Source organism: Bubalus bubalis, chromosome X, assembly GCF_019923935.1.
Source record: "Bubalus bubalis isolate 160015118507 breed Murrah chromosome X, NDDB_SH_1, whole genome shotgun sequence".
Classification (NCBI taxonomy): Eukaryota; Metazoa; Chordata; class Mammalia; order Artiodactyla; family Bovidae; genus Bubalus; species Bubalus bubalis.
This window is the reverse complement of record NC_059181.1, coordinates 112,516,396-112,535,135: the sequence shown is the minus strand read 5'-3', so window position 1 is coordinate 112,535,135 and position 18,740 is coordinate 112,516,396.

Sequence of the window (18,740 nt, the reverse complement as noted above, 5' to 3'; positions counted from 1 at the left end):
CACCCATAACTTGAACCCATACCTGCCACTCATTGAGTGTTTTCTAACATGGCCATGTGGATTACACACGCTGTCCCATTTGCCTCATGACATTTCTCACAACAACTCTATCAGGTCAAATTTCTTCTACTTTTATTTTGTGAATAAAACAAAGGCCCAGTGAGATGGAATAGCTTATCCATGGATACACACATATCTGTAAACAGCTCTGTGTGTAACCATCTTCATATATATATATATATATATATATATATATATATAGCTAGACATGAGCTCTTATTGATGTCTCCAACTTCAATTCATTATCCCATGGATCATTCTAGCTTCCTCCCTTTGCTCATCTGAATTCCTCTCATTCCAACAGGGAGATCCTGGTGCCCATCATCCATTTACTTTGCAGGGCTATTCCAGGATATATGTTTAGTAGTATCAGAACTGTTAATCCATGAAAAAGTGGAAACAGTGGCAGATTTTATTTTCTTGGGCTCCAAAATCACTGCAGACACTGACTGCAGCCATGAAATTAAAAGATACTTGTTCTTTGGAAGGAAAGCTGACAAATCTAGACAGTATATTGAAAAGCAGAGACATCACTTAGCAGACAAAGGTCCATATAGTCAAAACTATGGTTTTTCCAGTAGTCATGTATGGGTGTGAGAGTTGGACCATAAAGAAGGCTGAGTGGCGAAGAACTGATGCTTTTAAACTGTGGTGCTGGAGAAGACTCTTGAGAGTCTCCTGGGCTGCAAGGAGATCAAACTAGTCAACCCTAAAAGAAATCAACCCTGAATATGCATTGAAAGAACTGATGCTGAAGCTGAAGCTCCAATATTTTGGCCACCTAATGCAAAGGGCCAACTCATTAGAAAAGATCCTGATGCTGGGAAAAACTGAAGGCAAAAGGAGAAGGGAGCAGCAGAGGATGAGATGGTTAGAGAGCATCACCGACACAATGGACATGAATTTGAATCAACTCTAGGAGATAGTGAAGGACAGGGAGCCTGGCATGCTGTAGTCCATGGAGTCTCAAAGAGTCGGACACGATTTAGCGACTAAACAACCACCATCTCTGTAGTAAACAACTTCTTAGCTAGAATTTAGTGCTTATGGCCATATTCTTAAAAACTCCACAAATTTCCAAAGTTACCCAGGTCAGTACCTTCCTCCCCATCCCCTTCAATGAAGTGACTTCATATACTTATCAGTGCAGTTAGAGTCTTCTATGATGGTCTGTGTTCTACCCTGGGATTCTCCCATTTTCAAGATGATTTTTTAAAATTTGTGTACATTAAGGTTTATTGTTTGTGTCGTAAATTTCTGTGGGTCTTGATAAATGGGTAGTCAAATACACCAGTATAATATTGCACACAATAGTTCTACCATCTCAAGAATATTCTCTGCACTTCATCTAGTAACCCTCCCTTTTCCCCAAATCCCTGGAAACCCCTGATCTGTTTCCTGTTTCCACAGTTTTGCTTTTCCAAAAATGTCACTTTTCAGCTGATTTCTTTCACTTAGCAATATTCACTTAAGATTCATTCAAGTTTTTGAGTTTATAAGAATCTTCTTTTAATTTTTTAAAATTTTATTTATTTTATTTTTGGCTGCTCTGGGTCTTTGTTGCTGTGCACAGTCTTCTTATTGACGTGGCTTCTCTTGTTGAGGAGCACAGGCTCTAGGCCACTCAGGCTCAGTAATTGTGGTGGATGGTCTTCGTTGCTCCATGGCATGTGGGATCTTCCTGGACCAGAGATCGAAGCAGTGTCCCTTGCATTGCAAGGCAGATTCTTAACCAGTGGACCACCAGGAAAGCTCTATAAGATTCTTATTCTTTTTTAATATGAGGGATGTATGATTATATTTGATTTATTTATTGCCTCATGGCACATAGGATCTTAGTTCCCTGACCAGGGATCAAACTTGAATCCTCTGCATTGGACGCCTGCAGTCTTAACCACTGGACTGCCAGGGAAGTCCCAATAGTTCATTCTTTTTTTTTTAAATCACTGATTAGTATATCATTGTCTGGGTGTGCCACAATTTGTTTATCCATTCACCTACTGAAAAGAACATCTTAGTTGTTTCCATTTTTTTGTGATTATGAATGAAACTACTATAAACATTCAAGAGCTGTGGACATAAGTTTTCAGTTCACTTGAATAAATATCAAGGAGTGTGATTGCTAGGTCATATGTTCAACCTTATAATAGACCACCAAACTGTCTTCCAAAATGGCTGTACCAGTTTGCATCTCCACCAGCAATGAATGATAGCTCCTGTTCCTCTACATCCTCACAGCATTTGGTGCTGTCAGTGTTTGGGATTTCAGCCACTCTAATAGGTGTGTACTAGTATCTCCTTGTTGTCTTAATTTGCATGTGCTTATTGGCCATCTGTGTATCTATTTTGCCCTTTTAAAAATTGCTTGGTTTCTTTTCTTGCTGTTGGGTTTCTTTATATGGTCTTGGCACAAGTCTTTTTTTCAGATGTGCAACTTGCAAATATTTTCTCTTAGTCTTGGCTTATCTTTTCATTCTCTTAAGTGTCTTCTACAGAGCAACTTGGAAAAAAATTTTACAAAGCCTCTGCTTTTCACCAGTTTTCTGTGTCTCTTTATTTTAACTGTCTGTCACCAGTGAATTCCAGAGTCCTCCATCTCTTACCCACTCAGGGCCTCAGATGGTGCCAATGACAAGAATGAAAAATGCTTTTGGCCAAAGGATTTCCCCACTTGGTAGCACTCCCATCTCTGTGAAGAGCGCCCAGGGAGCACATCACATCGGCCTCCTTACTGTTCATCAAAGAGGCCAGGAAAGATTCTGTCTCAGGGCCTTTATACTTACTATTCTCTCTGCCTGGGATATTCTTCCACAGACGTCCTCTTGGGTCAGGTCCTCACTTCCTATAAATCTTCCTCGAATATTACGTTCTCATTGAGGTCTACTTTCCAGAACTCTGGAGACCATTATTGCCCTAGCAACCAATCAGGAACCATTTCGGAGTATATCCAGCACTCATTCTGGTGCAACCGAGAGTGATGAGCAACTCAGGTGTGTGTGCTAAGTTGCTTCAGCCATGTCCGACTCTCTGTGACCCTGTGGACTGTAGCCTGCCAGGCTCCTCTGCCTATGGGATTTCCCAGGCAAGAATACTGGAATGCATTGCCATTTCCTCCTCCAGGGGATCTTCCCAACACAGGGATCTAACTGCATCTCTTATGTCTTCTGCATTGGCAGGCGGGTTCTTTACCATAAGCACCACCTGGGAAACCCCAGGAGCTACTCAGGACCTGTAGGCAAATGGAGGGCCTGTTCTCCCACCTCAGGAGGAAATATTATAAGGCAGTCATTCAGTGAGCAATTTCTCAAATGTGTCCAGATACTCACTTCAGTGACTAAAAAGCAGTGCTGATTTTCTCATACATGTTCTTTAATAAAGTTGGGAAGCTTAGTTTTAAAGAATCCGCCTGCAATGCAGGAGATCCTGGTTCTATTCCTGGGTCAGGAAGATCTGCTGGAGAAGGGATAGGCTAACTCACTCCAGTACTCTTGGGCTTCCCTGGTGACTCAGCTGGTAAAGAATGCACCTGCAGTGTGAGAGACCTGGGTTCCATCCCTAGATTGGGACATGACCTAATGAGTTAGTGTGAATGAAATTTTCAAAGTCCAGACCGTGTTCTAAAATCTCATTTTCCTCTGATGAATTTAGCTGGAGCAGAGGGAAATCTGGGCTTCCCTTGTGGCTCAGCTGGTAAAGAATCCGCCTGCAATGCAAAAGACCTGGATTCGATCCCAGTGTTGGGAAGATCCCCTGGAGAAGGGAAAGGCTACCCACTTCAGTATTCTGGCCTGGAGAGTTCCACGGACTGTATAGTCCATGGGGTCACAAAGAGTTGGACACGACTGAGTGACTTTCACTTCACTTCAAGCTAAGTTTTAAGCATTTGCATTTTTTACCATGAACTCCATATAGCAATTTTCATTTTGAATGGGGAAACATGAGGTCAAGAGATACTTTTATTTTCTAAAATGATTTCCCATGAACAAAGGTTTGCTCGCCCCTGGAGGAAGGCATGTGATTGCCCTGTCCAGGACAGAGTTGATTGGGGTCAGTGACCACGCTTGGAAATGTGATTGGTTCTCCCATGCACATGGCAAGAAAAGCAAATAAAAAGCCAGATGTATGTCACAACTCCCTGCCCCTACCACATAAGAATTTTCCCAGGCCCACCCACTCGCTTACCTCTGAACCCATGACCTCTGACCACGCACCGCCTCCCCCCAAACCCAGCTCCCTTCTTCTCTGTCGCCACAGTAACTTCTCAACCTTTCTCTATTTCTAATGACCTGCTCTGGTGTCCTGACCTCAGCCATGCCCCTCTCCCTCAGGATGCACCCCTCGTTGATTTTCCTGGCCCCAGATGTTCTGGGCAAGACACACTTCCCCCACAGACTTCAGCCTTGAAGAACCCCCACAGCTGCAGCCAGGCCAGGCTCTCCCCTCCCTGCCAGGACTTCCTCTTCATTCATTGCCTGAGTCACATACCATTGGCTGCTCCAGTAGTAAATCGTGCCCTGTCTTTTTTGTAGAGGATTTCTTATTCACAGCAATAAGGCATTTGGCTTTGGGATATACAAGATGGGGGCTAAGAGGAAACAGGAGAGATTTTGCAGGAAAGAGGTCAGAACAGCTTGCTTTAGCAAGGATTTGGGCTTTTGTTTCCCTGACCCTCCGAATCCTTGTAGCTATCCAGTACTTTCCAGTTGGCGCACACTTTCTCATTCATGAAGGACATTAATTTCTTGAGTGAAGAATGGCCGAATACTAACTATGGTAATCCCTAAAATTAATAGCCGGAAGTCCAGGGATGCTTGCAAATATGTTGACTGGGAAGCAAAAAAAAAAAAAAAAAAAATTCAAACTGCTCTCACAATAAATGATGTCACTTATCAGTTTCCTCAGATCAAGAATGAGATCTTCAAATGGTTAAGTTCTTAGGAGTCTTAATTGCTTTGACAATGGCATCTGAAAGGTGATAAAACACAAAGAACATAAATAATCATAATTAAGATTATAAGAAATTTGTAGCTGTAAGCTCACATCATAGGCTGCCTGAGCTTAATGGTGTTCTGTGCTTTCATTCCTTTGAAAATGAACACAACCTTCGCACTGATACCCTGTCTTTCTGTAAGGTTCACCACAGTACCAATAACCATCACTAAAGGAATAAGGCAACAGAAAATCATATTCTTAGGAGGCACATTTATATTCCAACAAATAGTACAAATATATTTATAGAAACCTAAAAGGGAATTCAAGACCAATGAGAAGAATAATCTTGTTTGTCAGGCAGCAAACAGCTGAGTGCTAGAAATCAGGGTTCCTAAGTTCCCATAGTCAAGGTTTAGTGGCTTTAGGAGATACCAAATTAGTTTTCCTTTCTGCAGTCAGTAAGCAGCCTAAATACCCCATTTGGGAGTCAGCTTCTTCAAACAGTCCTCAAGGAAATGCACAGTTTATGGGAAAGTCTTTGGGAAGTTCACGAGCCTTCAGTGACACAGCAGTGTTACTGTGGCCACAACGGATGTATGTGGAGCCTGTCCTGGGAGGTGGCCCAGCCTCCCTCAGCATCTCTCAAGACAGACGTGGCCATCACCTCCACTGGAACTTCTACATATGGGGTGAGAGATTGTTTTGGACAAAAAAGACAGGGCACAATTTACTACTGGAGCAGCCAATGGTATGTGACTCAGGCAATGAATGACAAGTGGCCAAGTCAATGATTTGGGGAAAGGCAAACTCAAGAGGTATAAGGAATATCCTTGGGAGAAGGGGCCTAGGCTTTGTAAGGTTTACTCGAAGATGAATGGATTTTGTCTTTAAGTTGCTATCTGGAAGTCACCCGAGACAGAAAGAATCAACTGTTCCCTTTATCTACCTTGGAAGAATAAAGGACTCTATTGGCACAGTTCAGTTCAGTCGATCATGTCTGACTCTTTGTGACCCCATGGACTGCAGCACTCCAGGCTTCCCTGTTCATCACCAACTCCCAGAGCCTACTTAAACTCATGTCCATTGTATCAGTGATGCCATCCAACCATCTCATCCTCTGTCATCCTTTTTCTCCTCCCTCCTTCAATCTTTCCCAGCACCAGGGTCTTTTCCAATGAGTTGGTTCTTCACATCAGGTGGCCAAAGTATTGGAGTTTCAGCTTCAGCATCAGTCCTTCCAATGAATATTTAGGACTGATTTCCTTTAGGATGGACTGGTTGGATCTCCTTGCATAGCTATTGGCACAGCTCATCTTAAAACCTGTGTACATGCTCAGTTGCTAAGTTGTGTCCACTTCTTTGTGACACTATGCACTGGGGCCCATCAGGCTCCTCCATCCATGTGATTGCCTAGGCAAAAATACTGGAGTGGCTTGCCATGCCCTCCTCCAGGGGATCTTCCTGACCCAGGGATCAAACGTGCATCTCCTGTGCCTTCTGCATTGGCAGGCAGACCCTTTTACCACTGAGCCATCAGGGAATGCCCTAGACACCAGAAAGTGACAGGGGCCCCTCAGCCATTGATGGTTTTGCAATCAGAAGATCAATGGGACCCAAAGCCAAAAGTGGCTCTGCCTAGAGATACTGTCTACATAATTAATGTCCAACTTCGGGTGATCATTGATGTGGCTGGACACTTGATAGAATTTCTTATAGACACTGGTCCAACCTTCCCAGTCTTAACCTAAAAGATTGGAAACCTTAGCAATCATAAGAATATGTAATGAGGTTGTCAGGGACAATTTTCTGGAGCCTGTTTTGTGCAATGCTAATAGTCAGTTGGTTTTACATTCATTTCTGTTTGTGCCTGATTGCCCCATCCCTTTAATGAGAAGAGATTTATTAACTAAGTTAGGGGCCACTCTGTTTCTGGAAGGGCAAAGGAACCACCCTCATCATCAAACAACTTTAACAGAAAAAAGAAAGGGACAGCTTGAATCTGAAGTTGAGACAGAAGACTTAATAGGCCCTGGAATGTGGAATATCGAGGTTCCAGGTCTGGCCAAAGAGGTCCAGCCAGTGGTTACTACACAATATCCTCAAGAAATAGCTGTTGTTCATTGCAGGGGACATAAGTCTCAGATTCCCAGGTCTGAAATTGGAAAGGGAAATCGCTGAGCTGACCAAGAAGCAAAGAAAGCAGTTTACATACCAACAACAACAACAAAAAAAACACAGGCAGTTTTAAAAGTCCTAGGCTTGATAGAGGAAATGCCACAACCTTGCTATACCAAAGAAGAAAGCTGGGCTAAAAATAGGGGGTTAATAAGTCTAAGGGGATGGTATATGTTAGATGAAAAGATTATGATTGTACAAGCTCAGCAATGGAAAATAATCAAGGTTTATATGAAACTACCCACTATGGGCTATCTGGGCTTCCCTGATAGCCCAGTTGGTAAAGAATCAGCCTGCAATGAAGCAGATCCCGGTTCAATTCCTAGGTCAGGAAAATCTGCTGAAGAAGGGATAGGCTACCCACTCCAGTATTCTTAGGCTTCTCTGGTAGCTCAACTGATAAAGAATCTGCCTGCAATGCGGGAGACCTGGGTTCGATCCCTGGGTTGGGAAGATTGCCTGGAGAAGGGAATGGCTACCCACTTCAGTATTCTGGCCTGAAGAATTCCATGGACTGTATAGTCCATGGGGTCACAATGAGTCGGACACGACTGAGCGACTTTCATTCATTCATCAGGGAAACCCATTTATACTTCCCACAGTGGTAAAGAATCTGCCAGCCAAGCTGGAGACCTGAGTTCAGTCTCTGGGTTGGGAAAATGCCTGGAGTAGGAAATGGCAACCTGCTCCAAAATTCTTGCCCGCAGAATTCCATGGACAGTGGAGCCTGGTGGGCTACAGTCCATGGTGGTCGCAAAAAGTCCGACAGGACTGAGTGACTAACACTTTCACTTCTTTCACTTTTGCACCTAAACCAGCCCCTCCAGCAAAGGGGTAGGAGATCACTGTGAATGGAGAAACTATTACCTAAAGCAAATGTGAGTTCTTTCACCTAATAATTCAGGCTTTACTGTGTTAGGAAATATAAAATGGGGTGATGAGCCATTAAGCCAAAATAAATGCTGGTGAACTGTGGCCATCAAGAAGCAACCACTGAAAAGTCATCAAACAAATAAGCAGCACTCAGGTGGCCAAGGCATAAGGCAAAGAACAGTAGCAAAGTACTCCCCATCTCCTGTGGGTAGGAGAGATTAAGAATCTGCAATGCAAGGTTTATAATGAGAACAAAGGAAATTATTATAAAAGACATAGTTCACAAATGATTTCCCTCTCTGAAATCTCCAATAGTCCCTCTCTCTCTTTTTTTTTTTTTTGGCTGCACCCCATGGCTGGTGGGATCTTGTCCCCTAAACAGGGATCAAACTCCGGGCGCCCTGAAATGGAAGCATGGAGTCTTAACCACTGCACCACCAGGGAAGTTCTCCCCTCCACTAATATCTCTTGCTGCCAAACTTTCCCTTCCCTCTTCTCACTGCTCCTCTTGTTATGGCTCTTGTAATGTGCTATGTACTGTGTGCTAAGTCACTTCAGTCATGTCCAACTCTTTGTGACCCCATGGGCTGTCGCTTGCCAGGCTCCTCTGTCCATGAGATTCTCCTGGCAAGAATACTGGAGTGGGTTGTCATGCCCTCTTCCATGGAATCTTCCCAACCCAGGGATCAAACTCCCATCTCATGTCTCCTACACTGGCAGGCAGGTTCTTTATCCCTAGTGCCACCCGCTCTTGGAATAACAGAAGCCAAACCAAGGCCTGGCTTCAGGATGAAATAAAGGTTACCAGGTAACTATATCCACTGCCCAACACAATACTGGAAAAGGTGGACTCTTCTACCATTGTGATCAATTCAGGGACAGGCAATGAGAAGCTTCCTCACCTCAGGTGAGATCCATGCTCCAATTCAGTGGAGGCTCCAAGCTGGCTTGGCGTTGGCTGACTCTACAACTAAATTTGGTTATAACAAGTCCAAGACATGGTCCAGGCACTTCTATGGCCCTGGAATGTCATGATGGTGTCTTGGAATAAGTACACTGATGGCTACTTGGAATAAGTACACCACCAACTAGGCTTGGGGACTCTGTCACAGAGATTCCTGCTGGAATGGCAGTTTTATTCTGGGAATTCGAGTGTGAAACCTGCACCTTGAATTACATGCAGACAGTGACAGCAGGCACAAATCTGGTTTTCAGGGAAAGAGAACTGGGTTACCCTGTCACTATGTTACCTTTGTAAGCCAAGGACAAAGGAGTTTTCTCAAATTGTTCTTGGAAGCTCACATATAGAGCCCAAAGCTAGCTTGACACATAAGGAAGAAGTGTTTTTGTGCTGGTCTTTCCACAATCCCACCCAACTCTCTGCCAAAGCTGAGGCTTTCTGGGCCTCTCCAGGGGGGGGGCCCCAAGGACATCAGGCCAGGAATTTAGGAAACCATGTGGAGACAGAACCTGAGGTCGGCTTTGGAATAAATGAAACACAAAGAGGAAAAGGTTGGTACCCACTCCAGATGTAACTGCCATTTGGAAGCACGTCTGGTCCAGGTGAGTTCAGGAAAATGCTTCAAAGATGGTGCATGGCCCATGAGCCGCCAGTCACACAGACCATGACCGTCATTACCTGAAGTTACCGCACTCTGGCACTGAGGGTCCTAGCTTTGTATGTGCCACTGACCCTTTCCAGCATCAAATAGATGTATCCAATGTCTAAAATTTCTTTCTTCAACTTCCCTTCTTCTCACGGCCCTCAGAACCTGTTGTCACAATGATTACTGTCCAGCTTCGAGATGCTTCACTAGTCAGGCTCCTGACCACTGTCAGCAGGCCTCTCTCCAGTAGTCACCTCACTGTTCCTCCTGCGCCCCCATCGCCCTGTGTCTTAGCCCATTCAGGCTGCTGTCACCAAGTACCACCAACGGAGTGGCTTCTAAATAACAAATGTATTTCTCAGAGTTCAAGGTCAGGATGCCAGCATGGCGGCATTCTGGTCAGGACCTTCTTTGTGTTGCAGACTACCAGCTTTGCAGTGTAACTTCACCAGGTGGAAAAATACAACAGAGGGCTCTGGCCTCCTCTTCTAAGAGTGCTAATTCATGACAGCACCACCTCATGATTCTATCATCTCCCAACGGCCCCCATCTCCAAATGCCATCCTCTTCAGGATTAGGATTTCAACATGTGAATTTGGGATGGGGGACACAAACATTCAGTCTGTCACATCCCTCCTGCAATCTACTTCCCAGAGCGACCTTCTGAAAACAACCTTACTTCCAGGGTGCCAGATCCCAGGACTCAAATGTCAAACAGACCACCAGGCCAAGCAGGTCTCCCTCATATCCTTTCCCCAGAAGTCCCTTCAGTAAATGTAGGCACAATCATTCTTGGTGCCAGCAACAGTCTTATCTCTGTTTTAAGATAGAGGAATATGGGGAGCTGCCTTTGCTAAGAAATCTCAGAAGTAAGGCATGAAGCTTGGTGTTCTTGAGGGACTGAATATGCCAAATGCATGTCTGCTGATGTCTGACAATGAATTTGTCAAACCACCACCGCCTTTTGACACAAATGAGATTCCTGGGTTTTCAATAAAGGGGAAGAAAGGAGGCAAAAAAGATAGATTGTACACACAATTCTTCTTGGAATTAAATTTTTGATACTTAATTTAATTTTTCCCCTCTTAAGGAGTGGTGAGGATACCCAAACACCTCTCCTGGAATCCAATGGCTCCACATGGATATTGCTAAAGAAAAAAGAACATGGATGTAATTTTCAGGGAAAAATAAAGGAGGTGGGGAGAGGGGCAGGGAGGAAGAGGGGGACAGAGAAGTTTTTCTAGGCCCCACATTAACATTTTACCATACTAGTTTTCTAAAGGTCAAGTTATGGAACCATGGCCATAGGAGCTGCCTAATACGCTGACTCCTAGAATTAGTTTAGCCATACAAAAGATTTTAAATCCTGTTATTCATTCTCCTGAACGCATTTTAAAGGTATCAGGCACATCTCCTTTTGGAAAGTTGAATCAAAAAGTGATGACTAAAACACTCTTTGATAGCTCCCATTAAAAGCATGAATATTATCTGATGATATATATTTTTATCAAATGGCCAAGAGACCAGATAATAGTGCAAGTTCATACAACTGCTGGCATCACAAGGTAGATGATCACAAGCCAAGACTTGTGGAATCTACGTTGAAAATGTCTCTAGAATCTAGATCTCCTTTCTCTTTCTTGAACCAGTACCTCTAGTCATGTCCTTATTAACTGCACAGCACTGAAGCAATGACTTCCAACTAGGTAAGGACCACCTACTTCCAGCCCCATTGATTATACCGGGGACAGTAATCATCCAAATGCACAACTTTCAAGAGGCTATGCTTCTGCTCAGAAATCTCCTATGATTCTCCATTTCCCACTGACTTTTGTACAAGTTCCTCACTGTGACTGTTAAGCCCTCCCCAATTAGGCTTTGACAGGCTTTCCCACCCTTATCTTTAGCACCACCTTACACTAGCCTCATATGTCAGCCAGATACATTCCTAGCTCTTCCCCAAGTGTGTCCAGTGCTTTCTTACCTTCATGACCTTGTTCAGTATCCCCTCTGTCAAGAATACCAGACCTATCAATCTCTGCCTGCTAAAATCTGATCCGTCCTTCAAGGTCTTTCTCAAATATCTTCACCTCCCTGAAGCATTTTCCCTAATTGTAACAGAGAAGTTGTTCTGAACTTCTATCATGGCACTCCTTACTGAGACATTTCTCTCACTCCTTCCCCACCCAACCCAGTGGTGCACTTGTACATATTTAACACTAGACTCTGGGGGGAGAAAAGCCCTTATTTACAGTGTTTGCCAATTTCCATGATGGAAATATTTCCACTGGGGTCAATCTCAAGTTATCAATCTGATGTCATTTACTGAACACAGAGTTATGAAGAAAAAGATGTTTGGTAGTAAACAATTATATAGTATCTTCACCATGCAGATACAATAGAGGTTAATAGTCTCAGAAGTATAGACAATAATAAAATAGAGGAAAACAATGAGAAATGAATGAATTATCTCTGTTTTCTTTAAAATGTATTTATTATAGGCTTACATAATCTAATTTTCAATAATGGATGTGTTTAACAACCTGTTCTCAAAATTCCTAAAAATTTAATGATGAGGTCTTTTGAGCTGGCTCAAACTAGATCCAGCACATCTCTGCTACCATTCCCCATAGAACTATACAGGCTCCTTGCAGGAAGATGCTGTATCTTTAGTCATATCTGTGTACCCAGCTCAGTACCTTGGACAAGGCAGGTTCTGAATAAAATGTTAGAATACTAAAAGCCGTGTATATGGAACCTAGCCCCAGTATGGACAGCTGAATCCATATCTTTGAGGGAAGATCTAAAACAAGCTATCCATAAAGACCAAGAATGGAGGGAAGGGCTTGCATTGCTGGGTAGAAGCTCACAGTAAATTCAGCGCCAGAACAGAGTGCAGTTCGGTCTTGGAGGCCTGGTTTTATCACTGCAGGAATTCTTTGGGTTATTTTTATTTCATTTGTTGGAATGTCCCCAGGTCTAAATCAAGAACAGGGAATGCAATGGATGAGATAAAACTGTATAAGGAAACTTCCATGTGCTGTTTCAGAGGTACCAATTCCAGCAGTAGGGGTGGCTCAAAAGGACAGAGGATGGTGTTGCAGAGCTCTATTGCTACAGAAACCGTTTGGACTCCAACATTCCCACCTCTCCCTACATCAGTAAAATGAGGCTGCAAAATAAAGAAATATTGCCTTTCTTTGTTTTGGCCACACGGCATGCGGTATCTTAGTTCACCCATTGTTAGAACCCATGCCCCCTGCAGTAGGATCAAGGAATCTTAATCATTGGACAGACTGCCAGGGGAGTTCAAACATTACCTTTCTTTGGAAGACTTATACACAGAACGAAGAAGCACCAATTGATAAAGTTAAAGTTACATTCATATAAAACAACCATTTCCTACTTATACGTATTTTTCTCATCCTGTAGGAGGCCAGGCTAAACATATTGAGAGTCTAGGTATTTGCATCTTTACCCAAGTTCGGTTGGGATTCAAATATCCCAGTTCAGCTTTGTTGTTTTGTATTTTAACAGTGCTCAATTGCTACTTTCCCCTATAGGATAGTAAGAGGATAACTAGCAAAATGTAAATTCACTGATGGGCTTCCCAGGTGGCTCAGTGGTAAAGAATCTGCCTGCCAATACAGGAGATGGAGGAGATGCAGGTTTTATCCCTAGGTTGGGAAGATCCCCTGGAGAAGGAAATGGCAACCCATTCCAGTATTCTTGCCAGAGAATCCCATGGAGAGAGGAGCCCAGTGGGCTACAGTCCATAGAGTTGCAAAGAGTCAGACATGACTGAACGGACTGAGCACACACACACACACACACACAAATGCATTGACCTCTTTATATAAAACACATCAGGGATAATTAAAAGCCACTAGGAATGTCTAAGTCGAGAGAGTACAGGGTCTATTAGAGTAGGAGTTGAGAGTTCTGATTTATAAAACCTCTCCCAGATAATCCAGATGCCCAGTAAGGTCATCATAGCCCAAGGGCATATGGCTTTAGTAGGAAACAGGTATCTGAAGTCACTGCTCTGGGGCATGGACAAGGATACTAACTAGAAATCAGGGAAGGACTACCAGGCCCCAGGTGATGCTGGGGCCTCTGATGTCACTATGGCCCCTTCTCCACAGGACTGTGCTTTTCCTCTGGCCATCCTCACTGGCCCAAGTGAGTATGGGAGCCAAGAGTTTGGATGATTGAGCTAATCCTGAATTTTACAGGGTAGATGTCACAAAAAAAGAAGAGAGACATGTGCCAAAAGGCAAAAAGGATCATTGGAGAGCCAGACCATTCATGGCAGTGAAGCCAAGATGGGGGGTAACTGGACCAGAGGTCAAATAGTGATCAAACAAACAGCAAAAGGTTCATATATCTGAGTTGTCCCAAACAGAGAGTTGCAAGTGTTCCAATAATGGAACAAATTGTCATTTTTAAAATTAAATCTAATCTAATTTTTAAAACTAAAATAAAAATTTAGTTCCTCAGGTGCATTAGCCAGCCACATTGGAAATCGTATCAAGTATTTCCAATGAAAACTTAGCATCAAATTAAGACATGCCATAAGTACAATATACACTCTGAATTTTAAGCATTTTGCATAAAGTAAAGAAAGTAAAATCTCTCATTAATACTTTTGTAAATGGATTTCACATGGAAATGATAATACTCTGGGTGTGTGTGTGTGCTTACTCACTAAGGTATGTTCAACTCTTTGCAACCCCACGGACTATAGCCCACCAGGTTCCACTGTCCATGGGATTCTCCAGGCAAGAATACTGGAGTGTGTTGGCATCTTCCTCCTCCCTAGGGGATTTTCCCAACCCAGGGATCAAACCTGTTTCTCCTGTGCCTCCGGCATTGGAGGCAGATTCTTTATCTGCTGAGCCATCGGTGCCTCATACTTGGCTAAATGTTATTAACATTTTATTTTTTTAAGCAGGAATAGAGAGGTAAGGGTGTGAGAAAGAGGACAGATGAATGGAGTGGCCAGAGAATGAAATGCTGCTGTTTCCATTTTCAAGGGGATATTGATAATGAATTTGAGAAGCACCTAGAATATAGATGCTCATAGGTGCCTCATTGGTACAGTAGGTAGCACGTCAGTCTCATAGAGTGTACATGCTCATGAGGATGTAAGGGGCCAGAGAGACATGCCTGGTGGGTGGACTATTGGCATGAAGACTGAAGCCACCCAGGACATGGTTGGACTTAGAGTAGAGAATAAGCCCCTGAGGAGGAACTGTGAGGGCAGGACCACAGCACTACAGGTGACTGCTGGGAGGTGGTTCAGCACCAGAGTGATTGTGTCTGCCACAAAGGAGGATCAGAAGTTGTGTGAGAGGACTACAGTGGTTCCCAAACATCTATCTGCAGGCAAATCCCTAGAATTTATGAATACTGATTTATTGGTAAAAAGGGATACTGCAGATATGATTAAATTATGGATTTCGAGATGAGATTATCCTGGAATATCTTAGGCAAGCCCTAAATGACATCACAAGAGTCCTGCTAAGAGAGAGGCAGAGGGAGACAACCATAAACACAGAGGAAGAGAAGTCAACGTGCTCACAGAAGTGGAGATTGGAGTGATTGGGCCATAAACCAAGGACTGGTGGCAACCACCTGGAAGAGACAAGTAATGATTCTCCCCTAGAGCCTCCACAGGGAGTACAGACCTGCCGACATCTTGATCTCAGCCCTCTGAAACTTATTTAACACTTCTAGCCTTCAAAACTGTGAGAAAATACATTTCTTTTGTTCTAAGCCCCAAAATTGATGGCACTTGGTTGCAGCACCACAGGAAACATGTGTCAACGGGGAGCTGGGGAAAGGACTCCTAACCCCATGAACAATGGGCAGCTCCCATTGGAGGCAGGTTTCAAGTGAGGAGACCATTCCATGAAGAGGTTGTTTCTGTAAGGAAAGCAGCTAAGCCCAGGTCAAAGCCTGCAATGGGCCCAGCGAAAACCACTGGCAGGAAGGTCAGGTTGCCAAGGGAGGAAAAGTGAAGAGAGGGAAACACAGAGCGAATGTGGTGACAAGAAGGCAGAGAGGAGCTGGCTGGGGAGGCCTTGCAAGGTGGGCACTGGTGGAGCTGGAAAGGCCACAGGGGTAACAGCTCACTCTGGTTGATAATCTGGCACTCAGCTGCCCCTCCCTCTCACTGGGGAAGTCTGTCCCAGGCATCTCTCCCAGCTTCTAGTGCTTGCCAGCAATCCGTGACACTCCTTGGTTTATAGATGTGTAACTCCAATCTCTGCCTCCATCTCCATGTGACTTCATTTTCTGTGTGTCTGCATCATCTCCCTTCCTTATAGGAACATGAGTCCTTGGAGGCAGGGCCCACAGAAAATCCAGGAGTATTTCATCTCAAGATCCTTAACTAATAAAATTTGCCAAAACACCATTTCTAACTAAGGTTACATTCTGAGGTTCAGGCTGGACACAACTTTTTGAGGGACACTATTCAGTGAACTACAAATACCACTTGTAAAGCACTTCATGCCGAGTATGTTTCTAAGTATTTTATTTGTATTAAATCATTTTCTCCTATGAGGTAGATACTATTATGATTGTCCCTGTTTTATAGATAAGGAAACTGAGGTACAGGGAGGCTAAGTAACTTGCCTGGGGTCACACACAGCAAATACTAGCACTGAATTCAAACCCAGTCTGGCTCCAAAAACCATGTTCTAAACCACTGCAAGAATCTTCTCTAACATCAAAACTAACTTGGAATCTAAAAAATGACACAAATGAACTTATTTACAAAACAGACTCACAGACTTAGAAAACAATCTGATGGTTACCAAAGGGGAAAGGTTGGAGGGGGGAAATAAATTAGAAGTTTGAGATTAGCATACACACACTACTATGTATAAAATGGATAACCAACAAGGATCTACTATATAGCACAGGGAATTGTACTCAATATTCTGTAAGAACCCACACAGAAAAAAAATTTGAAAAAGAATAGATACATGTATATGTAAAACTATGTCACTTTGTTGAACCCCTGAAACTAACACAACATTATAAATCAACTATACTGCAATATCAGAGAAGGCAATGGCATCCCACTCCAGTACTCTTGCCTGGAAAATCCCATGGATGGAGGAGCCTGTTAGGCTGCAATCCATGGGGTCGCTAAGAGTCGGACACGACTGAGCAACTTCATTTTCACTTTTCACTTTCATGCGTTGGAGAAGGAAATGGCAACCCACTCCAGTGTTCTTGCCTGGAGAATCCCAGGGATGGGGTAGCCTGGTAGGCTGCCGTCTATGGGGTCACACAGAGTTGGACATGACTGAAGTGACTTAGCATAGCATAGCATAGCATACTGCAATATAAAATAAAAGTTTTTTTTAAAAAAAGAAAACTTGATTTCTATTTTTCATGCCTCAACACTTCTTAGCTTGAAACCTGACTCAGCCACTGGAACTTACACTTGTGATTAGGCAGAATCTAATCCTTAAACTATAAGTTTATTGCTGGAGTACAGCAATGAATCATGGAGCACAGAAACATGAATCATGAATTTGCTAATTGTTCTTCCTTGTTGCAGATACCAACTATGTGGTCCTGGATAAGTCAATCATTCTCCATGGATCAGTTTGCCAATTCATATCTACTGAGCACCTACTATGTGCCAGGGCTTCCATGGTGGCTCAGACGATAAAGAATCTGCCTGCGGTGCAGGAGACCTTGGATTCAATCCCTGGGTCAGGAAGATCCCGTGGAGAAGTGAATGGCTACTCACTCCACTATTCTTGCCTGGAGAATTCCATGGACAGAGGAGCCTGGCAGACTATAGTCCATGGAGTCACAAAGAGTTAGACACAACTGAGCAACTAACACTTTCATGTGCTAGACAATGGGCTAGGTACTGAAGACTCAGTGAAGCACAAGGCAGGCAAAAGCCCCTGACATGCTAGACAATAAATGCTAGTGAGAGAAACAAAGTAACCAAGGAATCACCCAGGTACTTCAATAATTATGCAAAGAACTGTGAACGAACATGCAGTACGGACATTCTGGAGGTAAATGGCAGGAAGGCCTAGCTCCATCTGAGGAGTTGGGGAAGAGGTCTTTGGAGAGGATCATTCAAACCGAGACTTGAAGGATCTCCACAAGATGGGAAAAGCCTTTCAAGGCAGAAGAAACCAAAGGTCTGAAATTGAAAATTGAAAAAGAACAGAGTAGGTTCAAGAGTGGAGAATTCTGAGAAAAAGTGAATATATGTATATGCGTAACTTCCCTGATAGTTGGTCAAGAATCTCCCTGTAATGCTGGAGACCCCAGTTCCATTCCTGGGTCAGGAAGATCCACAGGAGAAGGGATAGGCTACCCTCTCCAGTATTCTTGGGCTTCCCTGGTGGCTCAGCTGGTAAAGAATCTGCCTGCAATGTGGGAGAGACCTGAGTTTGATCCCTGAATTGGGAAGATCCCCTGGAGAAGGGAGATTTCCAGACTTAAAGGATGTCTGCAAGTTGGGAAAAGTCTTCCAAGCAGAGGAAACCAAGGTCTGAAACAGAATTGAAAAAGAACAGAGTAGGTTCAAGAGGGGAGAATTCTGAAAAAGAGTGGATATACATGTCAGTCAGTCAGTTCAGTCACTCAGTCGAGTCCAACTCTTTGCAGCCCCATGGACTGCAGCATGCCAGGCTTCCCTGACTGTCACCAACTCCCAGAGCTTGCTCAAACTCATGTCCATTGAGTCGGTGATGCCATCCAACCATCTCATCCTCTATCGTCCCCTTCTCCTCCTGTCTTCAATCTTTCCCAGCATCAGAGTCTTATCCAGTGAGTCAGTTCTTCACAAGAGGTGGTCAAAGTATTGGAGTTTCAGCTTCAGAATCAGTCCTTCCAATGAATATTCAGGACTGATTTCCTTTAGGGTTGACTGGTTGGATCTCCTTGCAGTTCAAGGGACTCAAGAGTTTTCTCCAACACTACAGTTCAAAAGCATCAGTTCTTCAGCATTCAGATTTCTTTATAGTCTATCTCTCACATCCATACATGACCACTGGAAAAACCATAACTTTGACTAGATGGACCTTTGTCGGCAAAGTAATGTCT